The following is a 15,866-nucleotide window of genomic DNA, read 5'->3' as shown; positions in this document are numbered from 1 at the left end:
CTGAACCTCAGCTCTCTCAGACTGACCTCACAGTGAAGGCATCCCATCCCTTGTATCATCTTTATGCACTCCAACAGATCTTTGTCTCTCCTGTACTGAAAACTCTTACATCAATGTGCAGTACTCCAGGTGAGGCCTCACCACTGCAGAGCAGAGAGACAGGATCACATCCCTCGCCCTGATGGCCACACTAGCCAAAAAGGCCGATGGTATTCTGGGGTGCATTAAAAAGAGCGTGGTCTAGGGAGATGATCCTGCCCCTCTGCTCTGCAATTATGAGGCCTCACCTGGAATACTGTGTCCAGTTCTGGGTTCCCCGGTAAAAAAGGCAGGAATCTCTAGGGAAGAGTCCAGCAGAGGGCCACAAAAATGGTGAAGGGCCTGGAGCATCTTCCCTATGATGAAAGGCTAAGTGAACTGGGTCTGTTTAGCCCTGAGAGAAGAAGACTGAGAGGGGACCTGATCCAGGTCTATAAATATCTAAGATGTGGGGGGCAAAGTGGTGAGGCCAGACTCTTTTCAGCAGCGTGTGGAGACAAGACAAGGGGAAATGGCCAGAAACTGGAGCATAGGAAGTTCTGCACGAATGTGCACAAGAACTTCTTTACAGTGAGGGTGACGGAACACTGGAACAGGCTGCCCAGGGGGGTAGTGGAGTCTCCTTCTCTGGAGATATTCAAAACCTGCCTGGACACCTACCTGTGTGACCTGGTACAAGGAACCTGCTTTGGCAGGGGGGGTTGGACTTGATGACCTCTGGAGGCCCCTTCCAACCCCTACAATTCTGTGATTCTGTGTGATGTTGATGCAGCCCAGGATATAGTTGGCATTCTGGGCTGTGACGGCACTTTGCTGGCTCACGTTCAGCTTGCCATCCACCAATGCCCCCAAGTCTTCTTTTGTTGGGGCTGCACTCTATCCTTTAATCTCCCAGATGGTATTGATAGTAAGGGTTGCCATGACCCAGGTGCACAACACTGCACTTGTGTTTGTTGAACCTCATGTAGTCCTCCTGGGCCCCCTGCTGAAGCCTGTCCAGGTCTCTCTGGGCGACATTCCATCCCTCAGGTGTGTCAACCACACCGCATAGCTTGGTATCATCTGCAAATATGCAGGGGGTGCACTAAATCCCACTGTTGAGGTAATTGATGAAGATGTAAGAGAATGTTGGTCCCAGAGGCGACCTGTGAGGGATGCAACTTGTCACATCCAGACATTGAACCATTTACCACCATTCTCTGGATATGATCTTGAAACCAATTTCTTGTCCATTGAAGAGTCTACCCATTAAAAGCCAGATATTTCAAATTTGGAGAGAAGAATGCTACGGGGAAACCAGGGCAAAGGCCTTACTGAAATCCAGATAGATGATATCAGTGGTTCTTCTCTTTAATCTTCACTGATGCAGTTATGCTATTATAAAGGCCACTAGGTGTGTCAGGTAGGGCTTGCCCTTGATGAAGTCATGCTGGTTGTCTCGTATTACCTTCCCAGCCTTCCAAGTACCTTAGCACAATTTCCAAGAAGACCTGTTTCACAGTCTTTCTCAGCACAGAGATGAGACTGAGACACTGGTAGCTCCTTGGGCTGTCACATAATCAAAGAATCATAGAATATGTTAAGTTGGGATCGATAACTACTTCTATTACGTCTCTGCAGACATCATATGTTGTTATTCTTTTGGAAAAATAAAATAGTGGGTGACTGGATCAATTATGACTCCAGGTAGCTTGAAGCAGTTGTATCATTGGCCTGTACTTGTAATGTTTTATAGCTGATATTATCTCCAAATTGTCTGTTGTCTAATAATATTGTATAATAACATCAGGAAATATAAATGATACTACTTTCACAGAGTATGCATGTTGAAAGAGATGAACAAAGAGAACACTAATGCACCTGTTTTTCTAATCATGATTTTTAGAGGCCAATACAAAAGGAAAATTAAAGGATTAAAGCAATTACATTTTCTTCCCATTAACTACTGTATGCCTAAGAAAAAAAAAGACAAGAAAATAATTTTGCATCAGAAAGTAAGTCTCTCACTTGAAACTTCTACAAATCATTTGGAATAGGAAATGCCTCAAACCTTCTATGGAAGTTTTGCTTTTCTTATTGTACAGTTTTCAATAAAATCCCAAATGCAATAGTTACTGGTGATTAACTTTTCCTCCTCCCATCAGTTAGAAGAGATGCATTGCCAAATCAGGGACAACAAAAGCCTAGGCCTCAAACCCAGACTACTTTGAGATGCAGATACAATTTATTCTGTAGCGTGACAAAGCAAGGATAAGAAAAACAAATGAAGAAAGCCTTAGTCACAGTTGTCTAGTAGTCACAGCTTACAATTTTCAAACATTTTTGTATCCCTTTTAGAAATGTATCAGTGATGCTAAGGTAAAAGTAAGCAACTAGTTTTTCTTTAAAAAAATATAAAACTAACAAAAAGAAAAAAGAAAAAAGAAAGAAACCACATCATTGTTGGCAGAAGAAAGAATAAAGGAAGATGGAACTGACTGCTTACTTTCAAACAAGGCAATGTTGTACAGAGAATTATTGCAAATAAGCCAAATCTAGCTGCTTGACCCAATTTTGCTCTATGCCTCCCAGCATCCTCCTTTCTTGTGCAAAAATACAATGAGATTGTATGTTGTTAACTTTCATAATAACTTGTTTTTTTTCTTTATGAGTGTAATTTCACTGGCGTACATAGTAACTGTCAAGAAAATGAAAAGCACCAGATATTTAAATATTGATGCCAAATTTTCAAGTTGAAAAAAAAAAATCAGAATTTTTTCAATACATTTTTAGAAATTATGAAAAGTTACTTCTAAGCATTAATATATGTGTTCAAATTCTTTCAGATTTCATTATAGACGCTTTATTCAGCTTGGACTACTTGTCTTTTCACATTCTTTTGCAACACAGAATTTCACAGAAGAGAATTTGTGCATTGTATGCATCCCCATTGCCTCTGATATGCTCTAAAAAGACTTCAATCACAAAGATGGCTAATGACTGATAACTGACATGTCATTTCCTTCTATTCTTTTTAGATGCCTTTCTATTACACTGTCAGAATTTTAACAGTAGAAATATTCTGCTGACCTTAAAATCCATTGTACTGTCCAATTTCTAGTGATACTAGGCTGTGCTGTAGTCCCTTGCTTCATATCTTCCATGATTCTAGATGCAAGAAGCAGTACAGAGTGTAGCATTTAGGAAAGGATCTCTGTTACAGCTGGCTGCTGAAATCTATCAGCTATCTAAATATCTCAGTGGTTAACAGGTTAACTGAGACATCTGCGATTTCCCATTCTTCAGGGACATTTTCAGACATTTATTTCTACCATACTTTCTACTGCCTATGTTCAGGATAGTACATTTGTAATCTCTCTGCTACAAAGAACTGGACTTGGCAGTTAAATCAATTAAAAGTTCAAGAGGATTTTAGGCAGACCACAATGCAAAGCATGGCAAATTTCACCAAAGTTAGAAACAGATAGGAACAGGATTTTACAAAAATAATTTGAGGAATGAAATAGGGAAAATGGGAAACTAGTTATACTTCAACCCAGTAGAAGTAAAGATGTATTACAACAGAATCATAGAATCAGAAAAGACCTTAAAAATCATCGAGTCCAACCACAGCTTAACCATACTACCCTAACTCTAACAGCCTCCTGCTAAATCATGTCCATGAGCACCACATCCAAACGGTTTTTAAACACATCCAGTGATGGTGACTCAACCACCTCCCTGGGGAACGTATTCCAGTGCTTAACAACCCTTTTCATAAACAGGTGTTTCCTGATATCCAACCTAAACCTCCCTTGGTGCAATTTGAGGCCATTTCTCCTCATCCTGTCACCTGTCACCAGTGAGAAGAGACCAACCCCACTCATGCTGTAAGAACATTTCACCTACTGAAAGAGAGCAATAAGGTCTCCCCTCAGCCTTCTTTTCCCCAGACAAAACAACCCCAGTTCCTTCAGTTGCTCCTCATAGGGCACATTTTTCAAGCCCTTCCCAATCCTTGTTGCCCTCCTTTGGACCTGCTCCAGCACCTCATTGTCCTTTCTGTACTGAGGTGCCCAAATGTCCTGTCTGAATTTTTATTTTATCTTTAATGTGTGGTAATTAAATGCCAGCAGATTACTGAAACAAAGCCAAAACAACAAATAAAAGGAAACCAACCAACAAGCCAACCAAAGGCTCAGAAAAAGATGAAGACTGCAATGATGTCTGGGTGGGCACAAGGCTATTCAATTACTACGTATTGTTCTGAGGTAGTTATGACATTCCTAAGCTTTAATTTTCTCAAGCAATTTTATCACAGTCCATCTGACAAAGAGTTTTATGTTATGTGCCACTTTGCATATTTCTTCAACCTTGTGCTGCAATTTGGTGAAGATGTGCTTTTTTAAAAAAAATATTTTATGCTTTAATGTTCTGTGAAAAGCACCTGAGTGTGTCAGACAGACTCATGCCTAAGGGATTCTTCACTATACTGAGTAGCTTCACTTCCCACGAAGGAAAAGGAATAGCAGAAAGCATGCTCCAAAACAAATTCATTATTTCAAAGGGAGACACTGAAGTAGACACAATATGGAAGAAAAAGCAATCTCTTTTTTTCCTTCACAAGGTGTTTTCTGCATGGCTTAGGGTGTCAGGAGGAGAAAATACTTTAGTTCTCTCTCAACCATACAGTGCATGTGCATAATCACCCTTCCATATCATGAAAAGTGCCATGTCTTTCAGGATTTTTCTCCATGTCTGAAGTTAATGAAGCTCAGGAATTCTGGTAGTGTACAGATTAATCAAGTCCTGAATGTGTCCGCTTGAATATAAAAGGAAAATCAGTATTTATCTGTGTACCTTGATGCTAAAAGCAGAAAACAGAGATGTCCATCCTGCATTCTCCTGCCCCTGGGCAGACGGTTTTCACAGTGCTAGTCATTTACTCATTATGGTACATTTGCAGGAAATACAGGAGAAAAGTTATCTGTATGAGGGCTTCTAGTACATCAACAGCTTCTCTTTCAGAGAGTGGAGGTGCAAAAGCAGCAAGGGATGTCAAGTAATCTGTTTGGAGCAAGAATTCATGACAAACTGACTGCGCAGGCAAACTATGTCCCAGGAATGCATCAGAAACACTTCACATTAGAAATGTGGCCCTGATTACCTTCTTGTGCTCACCTTTCCCTTTGTTTACTATCTTAAAGGAATATTTCCTCTCAGCTCTGTGGTTATTTTGGGCTACAGTATGTTACTCAGTAGCACCACTGAATTATCTAATGTGGCAATGTTAGCATACAGCGTAAGATGAAATGTTTGAAAACCAGCAGCAGAGAGCAAAATATGGGAAATGAACTTTAGAATTCTGCAGCTGGAGAATTGTCTACTGTGACCACAAGGAAATCCTAGACTTTGGGAGTGAGAATAACAACAAACCAACAGACAATTAAGAATCTGTTTCAGCAGGATCACTTCTCGAGCTAAAGCAGACTTAATAAACCCAATATGTAACATAGTGCTGCATACAAACACTCTATGTATTATTCCAGTTTCACTCTAGTATTTTTAAAAGAAGGCTCGTATGAAAGGCATATACTGATTATGCAAAGGTTTCTGGGTAAGGCAGGGGACAGTTCTCACTGATTGTAATCAATTTTTAAGGCAGAGATAGACCTGTACACAGTTAATCAGGAATGAATACTGTAATGCAGTTCCTAGAAGAGGCTGTATACCATTTGACTGCCTCTGCAGCATAAATGAGGCACTGGTATATCCAAAGCAAGCTTTATTTAGAACATATCAGACAGTCACTGATCATCATCATGTCAGTGATGGATAGCTGTTTCAGTAGTTTTCTTGTGCAAAGCCAACAAAAAGAGCCTTATGTACACTCCCTTAGCAAAGAAAAATAATACTGAGATCAGAAGTTGGTACTGTCATCTGAAGAAATTACAGCAAATATATTATGTGCTTGTATTGAAGTCAGAGTAATGTGAGAGAAAACAAAAGACCTGGGAGGGAAAGTATCTGACAGACAAAGTATGAAATAAGGAAAAAATAATGAAATAGATTTCTGATGGTATCAAAGATATCAAGATTGAATATTGATTTCCAGTTACATGATGTAACCTACAGAAATCCCTAATTATGAAAATATGACATATGATTTAGGAATTATTTGCACCCGAAACCCAAGATGGGCCCCAAGTTACTGCTGCCTACCTGTTCTGTTCTGGATAGCATCTGCAAGTGTCTATTATTTACCGTTATCAAATAATGAATATTCTACTTGATGAACTTTCCTTCTGTTGTAATAACCTATATTTTAATTCCTCAATAATGTAGGTAATACCCTCCAAAATATACGAATAAGCTAAAACGCTACCAGTGAAGTCTAAATTTTATATGACAAAAAGAAGATATCAAAATTATTAATTAGACGAAGGATATATGAAGTAATTTTCTGAAGTTCTTTGTAGTTTCTATAGGTAGATCATGGAAATTTACCTAACAAATGAGCTGAGTATTTTAATACTGATTATTCATAAAACAGCAACAAGCCCTAATCTGTAACTAAAGAATATAGTGTCATACAGCTTACTCTGGAATGAAATAAAAGGCAAGAGAAAATCAGTTGCTGAACATCCAATTGAATCAAGGCTGAGCTTATAATTCTATAGAGATTATTTTGATAGTTTCCCACGTGACTATGAGAGCAACACCTGCAATTTTTTTTACCTGTGATGAGCTTAAGCAGATTCCCTTTTTCTTGTTTCCCTCTGTTATAAAGAAAAGAACATTTCATCTGAAAGGAATTGGTATTATTTGATTTTGTGGTGATACTTGGTGCTTAATTACCTGAAGGAGGTAAAGGACTCAGAAGGTAAGTAGCAAAATGATTATGGTACAGCATCATTTGCTGTGGCTATGGTACAGTATCATTTACTGTGCCTGCAACCAAGGAAATAATTGCTGCAGCAATTGTTACTACAAAAGACAATCTCCTACCTTCTCCATGTTCAGAGACAAGCAGTGAAGCTGTGCGGTCTAGAGCAGAAATCTTACAAGGAGCAACTGAGGGAACTGTGATTGTTTAGTTGGCAGGAGGCTCAGGAGCAACCTTATTGCTCTCTAAGACTCCCTGCAAGGAGGTCATGACGAAGTGGGAGTCAGCCTCTTCTCCCATGTAAGCAGTGATAGGACAAGAAGGAATGACCTCAAGTTGCTGAAGGGGAGATTCAGATTAGACATTAAGAAAAAATTATCCTATGAAAGAGCGGTCAGGTGGTGGAACATGCTGCCCAGGGAGGTGGTAGAGTCACCACAGGGAAATACTGGTGGTAGGACTGGATGATCTTTGAGGTCTTTTCAAACCTTTGTGATTCTATGATTGTATGACTCTATGATACTGTTACAGCATATCTACTGAAGTATGACCACTGAAATTTACTTTTTCATTGTCCATTGGTAATTACTACGGTATGCCTGATTGGTCTTGTACAAGACATAAGACCTTGCATTGAGAAAGTGGTACAGTTATAACAATACAGCAAAATGGAATTAATCTTAACTTATTAATCTTAACTTCTCTTTGAAATGTTAATAATCATCACAACTAGGTGTACTTATGTTGCACCTTTCAGTCCAAAGCTTTCAGGGCATCACTTCAATTCTAGCTCATAATTCATTTATTTATTTATTTATTTTCCTAGAGCAATAATAGTGTTTAGTATATGTAGGAAGTCAGATACTGTCTTGTATCTGTATATATTTGATTTGTGGTTTTTTTTTTTTTATTTCTTTGCATCAAATTCATAAGCTGACTCACAGCAGTTTTGTATCTTTGAAAGCATAAACTGAAAATAAGCCAAATGCATTCTCTTGCTCGACATTTCATATAAATTCAACTTTATTATTATTATTAGTGTACTTTAAGAGAACAATTGAAAAGGTTTCTAACATGCATTGTGAATCTGGTTAGTAATTGACAGCAGCGTTTGGGCCTGTTTAGGCTGGTGTTGCAGTCAGGAAAGAGGAAGACTACTGGGCTACTGTGCCTGAATTATAACCTTCTTAAGAGAAAGAGCATTGATTCATTGCACTGTCACAATCCTTTGGGTGAAAAATTTGGCTCAGTTAGCTCTTCAGATTGATCTGGCTTACATCATGTTTCAAGTTTTAAAGACTTGAAGGTAGTGGTTTAAAATGTTGTCCAAGAACAGGGCAGGTCTTTAATTTCATGAAAGATTTTTAGTGAATACACTACATAGAAAGCACTATTCAGAAACTGAACAATATGATCCTCCTGGTGGATCATAGCAAGTCAAAACACAGACCTGCACTGTTTTTTGATGTTGCACACTGTTGCTACCATTGTTTTTGTTTTCTTTTTCCTATTTTTCCTTGATTACAACACAAAGAGAGAAGGGGAAAAAGTGAACTATCAGTTTAATGACTGACAGCTAGCACTGCCATGTCTTTTCTCTCTGTACAGCTTTGGTGGCTGAGCTCTGTATGCCACTGAAATGGCAAAACTAGAAGAGCCAGAATGAGATATAAGATGATATGAAAGATTAGGCAGTTTGTAAACTTTGTATATATGGAACACAGGCTGGAGTTTAAGTTTGACACATTATAAATACAACACCAGGAACATCCAGATGCTGTGTTTGATTTGTATGTATTAGTAATAAAAAATAAAAAGTAAATGAAATAAAGAAATCCAGCAGTATATTCTGCTGTCCTGTGAGACAGATTAACACATTTTCTGCATTCACTTTTCTATGGATAGAAAGAAACTAACAAATGAACTATTTCAGTCTTAGAAGTGCTCCAGAAGGCATTTAATTTCCTTGGTATATAATATAGTTTTATACAAGGCAGTCAGTAAATATCAGATATCTGTACTGGCTCTGTGCAATTAATCTTGTTGGTTTATTCACATAAAAAAAATAATAAATATATATGTACACACACACACATATATATATAGTTCTGGAAACCTTCACACATCTCTTGTTCAGATAACCATTTGATTACAAAAAGTAGAAATAAATATACAAGAGCATATATTCTTTTGAGATGGGGATAAAATGCTAAACCTATAAAGCATAATAAACAATCTGAAGAGGGAATATTTTTTTGTATATGGATTAAGGTTTCTGTCCTATAAGGTATAAAACTTTGCAGCAGGGGAAGTTGTGGAATTAGAAGAGAAGCAGTCAGAGGGCAGAATGTGGGCAGAAAACTGCCATAGTGGAGTCAAAACAGAAACAAATACTGTGCAGGCAGGAGGGAATTGCAACATTTTATACACTGATGAATATTGTTATGAAGATGATGATGATATTTCAATTCTGAATTTGACCTCTGAGAAAGATGGCTTTCAAAAATAAAAGTGATTAAGGATAGTCTTGCCAATATCTTGTTTGATTCTTGAGAAAAAAAAGGTTGTTGTTTTCTACCTTCAATAAAGTACAAAAGTATATATCTTTGTAGTAAATATTTTGCTTAGCAAGCAACTAGGGCACTTAATCTACATGCAAACATAACCACCAAACAACTAGTAAGGCTGTTCACACAGCAATCAAGAAGAAAATTATTTTTACCTGTTCAACTCTTCTACTTAAAAACAAACAAACAAACAAAGAAATAAATAAAAATCTCTAGAGCATATTTTACATAAATTTAGAAATAAGAATTGCTGTCAAGATTGAGGTTTCAAGCATTGTACAAACACTTATCATCAAAACTATAAAGTATTTAACTGTAATTCATCTGTAAATCAAAAGAAAGAGAAAGGCTGACTTCCAAAATTGAGAATGAAGTTAAGGAAGGAAGCAGCTAAATTTGCTTTCAAAGGTTGAAGATTCAGTCTGCAATGCAGGAGGTTTAATCTGATCACTTTGCTTTTCCCAGTAGATTTTTATAATTTTTCTCTGAATTGTGATTCAATATTTAAGTTGAATATTAACTGCAATTCAATCCTCAGTGTAGTTTTAGTTTGGTTTAAATACCAGATAGTCAGAAATTCCAGATAGATACACTGTGTGTGTATGTCTTCCTTCTCACTGCAGGCAAGTTATTTGTCATTCTTCAGACTGATCTACAATTCCCCAAATCCAGCATGATCACTTTACTGACTGGAAAATTCCAAGTAGTCAGCTGTGTCACCATTTTCCATAGATTGTCCAAAATATTTGTTTAAATGTTTTTTTTTTTTTAAATATGGTTTGCGTGTTTTTGAATATGCATATATTCAAATACCTGAGAATGAATACACAAGTAAATCTATACAAATGGATACAGCTGTAATAAAAATAACTGCAAAATATCAGGATTCACATCAAACTTTAGACTCTATTCAGATTTTAAATCATGTTAGAACAAGTTTTGATTATCTTGTTGCCAGTCCTGACTGACCCACAACAGAGCAGAGAAAGGCAGTGAATTGTAGCAGGTCAAATTTATTGAACGGTTGAAATCTCAAAAAGTAAGTTAATTAAGATTTGATTGATGATTTTTGAAATATATAAACTGGCTACCACCTCTTGATAAAAATTTCAGCTGTTCTAACTTTTACATCAGTTCTGATCATAGTTCTCATGACTTGACAATTAAATTAATACCTGGGGAATTTAGCAATGGCTAGGCAACAGAATTTAAGGGTATAAACTTTGAGGCCAGCATAAAAAAAGGGACATTTAAACACTTAAGAACCTATCTTGGAAGGCTTCTCCTCCATTCAGTGATGTATCATTTAAAATATGTTATTTCCAATATCACTGTACATCTCTGTGGGTTAGCTGTTGAAGGGATCGTGATGTCCATGCCAACCACTGGAGGACATTCAGTTGAAAGAGAGACTTGTTTGCATGTGTGCCTCTGTGTGAGGGAGATGGAGGTGAGAGGATTCAATAGTCCTGAGTATCTCTCAGTAGACTTTCTAAAGTCAGTTACCACAAGCATCTGCACTGTATATACACGCTGCATATATGCATAGATAGCATCTGTATTATATATATATACAATTTATATGATATGTATGTATTTCCCACTAGTGGATCAACAGAGAGAGAGGGAAGATGATGCCCAAACTGAACACAGTACTAGAGGTTGGACCTCACCAGTGCTGAGTAGAGGGAGGTTTATCTCCCTAGTCCTTGTGGCAGCCTTGCCTCCATGAGGCTTCCAGATTTGGTAGTTACTAACACCTAATATTTAATTAAAGCCTTCATAAAAATAATACCTAACTATGCTTGTGCTACTGTGTCAAATCTGAGGGAAAGTGACATGAAGTTTGTGTCACATTCTTATCAATGTAATCAAAAGTGATCAATAACCTTTGATACCATTGCGTTCTACATTGGTTTAGATCTCTTCTACCTGAACACTGTTTTGGGGTTTATTTGATACCAGCAAAGGCAAACTGATCTTGTGCATGCCTGTTTAATACATGGCTCATTGAAATAGAAACAGAAAGGGTGACAAGTCATATGTATAACTTCACAGCGTTTCCAATGACAGCAATCTGGTTATGGACTATTATGCTTGGCCAACCAGGACTACGGAAATTTGAGAATCAATCTGGCCCTGCTTCTGCCACTCATGGTCAAATCTGCAAATTGTGCAATTCCTCGTTCTTCTGGTATAAACTTAGGCCCTAGCACTAAGGAAAGAAGAATAACACCCTGGGTTGTTAACTGAAAAAAAAAAAAAGATGTTACTGACAACTGACCCTAGGCCGGACCCCACATGGAATGGACCACATCTGGAGAGAAACACAATCATGGATGCCATGGAGTCTACTCTTGATTCACTGCTGCATCACACTGCTTATATACCAGCAATGGCTTCTGCACAAGTACATCCCATACACCCAATAACGCAACTCCATGCGTGCATGCCCCTTCCTACTCCCAGAGTCCTCCCTTGCAAAAATCACATCATCATGGGGCACTCAGCAAGGCGCTTTGTCACATCCCATTCCATGGTTCCAGTTCAGCTGCTTCGGATGTTGTTATCTAGCAATTCCTGTGCAATTGCTCAGGTCTGTCCCCCAACTGACCATGTTCCACAACAGAAAAAGCTGGCACAATTGTACACATATTGTTGACACAAACAGCAGTGTACTTGATAGACTTATAACATATGTCACCCTCATCTAGCCATGATAAAACCACACATATTAGCAAGGATTCAGAGAACTCATGTCACATGTAACTGAACAATGTGTATGTAGGCACCTCAAGTAAGAGGGCTTGCCCACTTTATGATGGAGAGCAGTAGAGTGTACTTAAGGACCAGTGAATGTCAGCATGAGATTATCAGTTTACTAATACTAATTAGGGACATAATAACTAAGTGTGGCAGGATTATGTGGTACTTAGTTATGAAATCCAAAAGAACTGTAACATCAAATTGGAAAGAAAAAAAAAAAAAGAATTGTAAAAAATCTTACTTAGTTTTAAAGAGGACCTCAAAGAATCCTACCTCAAGGTTAGCATGAATGTGCAGTAGAAGCATCATCCAGCACCAAGGGACAAATGCATAAAATACAGAAGACAGGCTGTTTTACCCACCCATTCTTCTGCTCTTTCCCAAATGTTAATGTTTGCTGGAGGACTGATTTTCATTTCTTAAAAAATTAATGAGCTAATTCCCCTATGAAAGAAGAAGGGAGGGCATTTATTTTAATTAAATATCCTATAAGCTGAAGCTGTGAGATCACAAGAAACCAGATGCTCTGTTCTCTCCAATTAACAATGCTTTGGGATTTCCAATGTGCAGATAGGACTTTTAATAGATTGTACTTAATCATATGCTTACATTGCTCATAGTGAGCAAGAATAAAAAGAGTAGTCCAGAGACATGAACCGTTACTGAGAGTATCATGTGTTCTCCTATATTGTACTAAAAAATGAGGTAGAGCATGGCAGCTCACCTGGTTGTCATATATAGCTACCTAAATGACATAGGTCATTTGCATAGGACATTTGCAACACTAAGCAAAGTGTTGCAAAAAGACTCTTACTTTCTGTGAATAGTAGCTCTTTTTCTCCAAATATTTGACCAAAACTTTATTGATTTGAAATAATCTGTAGTCAGAACCATGGTTTATGTAAAAGACAGTAAATATCAAAGATGTTGCACTAAAATAATGTAAAAACAAACTCAGCTTTTTCTCAGATTTATATTTTGATACATGTTTCTGTTCAGTTTTATTAATGTTATTCAGTTTTTTGAGTAGTAGTTTGTTTTGGAAAGAATCACAGCGTAATTAGTCTGTCTTTCTTCTCGTATCCTTGTCATCTCAGGAACTGTAGTAATAATTCATCTCTGAGATACCTGGATCTTTCATTTCTTATTTCTTAGTATTGCTATAGGGCTTGCAGATACTTAGGAAGGCAATCTGCACTTAATTTGCTCAGTGAGAATCTGATTTAAGGCTGAAGTAGTTAATTCTTGAATCACTTATAACTGAAAGGTCATTCCATTACCACCACATTATACCTGCTGTCAGTATAAAACTGACATCATTACTTCACATGCAAATTGATCGATAGGTATTATACACATATCCTCTGTTCAATTAGGAGCACACACATGGCTAGATTATAACTTTTAACTGCTCTTGCACATCTCCATATTTTAATGACTGGAACAATTAAGTGAACAGAGGCAACTTCACTACCAGTTGCTAATGTCTGCTGCGTTCTTCTTTAAAAGGTTAAAGGCAAAAATTACTCATGTTTTTTTTTCTGCTATGCAAAGACTTAGCTTATTGCTTAGAAATGATATTCACAAGGGTGTTAAAGTTAGTTATGCATCTCAGTATCATTAGAAAGTTATTCCCAGCTCAAGAAACATATTTTGCTGCCTCTTCCACAGAATGAGAACAGAAGGAGCCTTTACTTTAGATTTACAAAGCAGCAGCCAAATAGTTCTCTATGATCCCATTGATCACCCGTGTTAATCCTCATTAAAAGAAAACAGCACAATGAATACTGAATAGTACCTACTTACCAGAAAGTATTTGCTCTTCATATAATTTTATAACAATGACGTATCCTCTTTCATTTAGCTATTAATATGCAATTCTAAAGTTTATTACTTTTATTTTTTTTAGTATTAGACCAAACTACATTGGGATGGCTAAGTCAAACAACTTCATTATGAATTTAGGATTTGAAAAATAGAAAATGTGCTCACTATTTTACAACTAGTTAGTGCATCTTTGGTTCTCAGAGATAAAGACAATTGAAGTGGCTCCTTTTTGGTTCCAATAGAAACATTCCCAACACCATCAATTTTGCTTAGTCACGCAACATATTTTCAACATGTCTACATTATATCTTTATATATAGATATATGATATACCACAGTATATCATTTGAGTACACTTTTGTACTGGGCTGCACAGAAGATTCTGTTATATATATATACATATACCAATATATCTGTTTATAAGAATGTGCATTTGCTTGCTTAGCATTTATGTATTATGTATTACGTATTTGGTTTTCTTTTGTCTTTTCACACTGAGTAGATTAGGAGTTGGGGGTAGGGAGCTGTATTTTGCTGGGAGTAAGAATAATAGAATCATAGAATCACAAGGTTGGAAAGGACCTACAAGACCATCTAGTCCAGCCGTCCTCCCATTACTGTTGCTACTACAAGCCACTAAACCATATCTCATAGCTCTTCATCCAGACACCTCTTGAACACTGCTGTGACACTTCCATGTCACGGTTTGAACGAAAAATCCACCTGTGTCCGTGACAGGGGCCGCGGGCCCCACAGGGGCCCTAGGCTGAAAGGAAAAAAAGTTAATTAGGAAAAGAAAACAGCGGCAACGATCTAAGGAGGCACACTTATTTACTAAATACTATATCGAAATACAGGATAACACAATATAATACAATATAATTGAAAATTGAGCTAACGAATCAAGCAAAATAGGAGAGAGAATGAGTCCCATAACCGAGAGGCCTACTGTGAATCTACATGAAACGGCGAAGGCTCCCACACACTCCCCTGAACGCCAGAACTCAAAAGACGTCAGTCTAGCCTGCGACAGAGTTATTAAAGTGTCCAGGTCCCGTGACCCATCTATCTCTGACCGTGTTGGTCTCTGGGAGATGTAGTCTTCTTCTGTGAGTTGCAGATTCAGTAAAATTATTCATGCTTTATATGATGTTATGATGTGGAATACTGATAGCAAAATTACAAAATTATCAAACCATGACACTCCACCACCTCCCTGGACAGGCCATTCCAGTGCCTGACCACTCTCTAAGAGAAAAAGTTCTTTCTTATGTCTAGTCTAAACCTCTTCTGGTACAACTTGTGTCCATTTCCTCAGGTCCTGTTTGTTGTTTGGGAGAAGAGACCAAGCCCCTGCTCATCACATCCTCCCTTCAGGAAGTGGTAGAGTACAATGAGGTCTCCCCTGAGACTCTTCTTCTCCAAACTAAATAATCCCAGCTCCCTGATCCACTACTTATAAGAGTTGTGCTCCAGACCCCTCACCAGTTTCACTGCCTTTCTCTGGACATGTTCCAGGGCCTCAATGTCTTTCTTGTAGTGAGGAGCCCAAAACTGAACACAATACTCTAAATGCAGCCTCACCAATGTTGAGTACAGGGGGATGATTATCTCTCTGCTCCTGCTGGTCACACTATTTCTAACACAGGCCAAGATGCCATTGGTCCTCTTGGTCACCTGGGCACACTGTTGGCTCATGTTCAGTGGAGTATTGACCAATACCCCCTGGTCCCCATCCTCTTCACAGTCATCCAGCCACTCAACCCCAAGTCTATAGCGTTGCATGGGGTTATTGTGGCCAA

This window comes from Coturnix japonica, chromosome 2 (genome assembly GCF_001577835.2).
Source record: "Coturnix japonica isolate 7356 chromosome 2, Coturnix japonica 2.1, whole genome shotgun sequence".
In the NCBI taxonomy this organism is placed as follows: domain Eukaryota; kingdom Metazoa; phylum Chordata; class Aves; order Galliformes; family Phasianidae; genus Coturnix; species Coturnix japonica.
The sequence above is the reverse complement of the archived record's forward strand: the minus strand, read 5'-3'. Positions refer to the sequence as shown.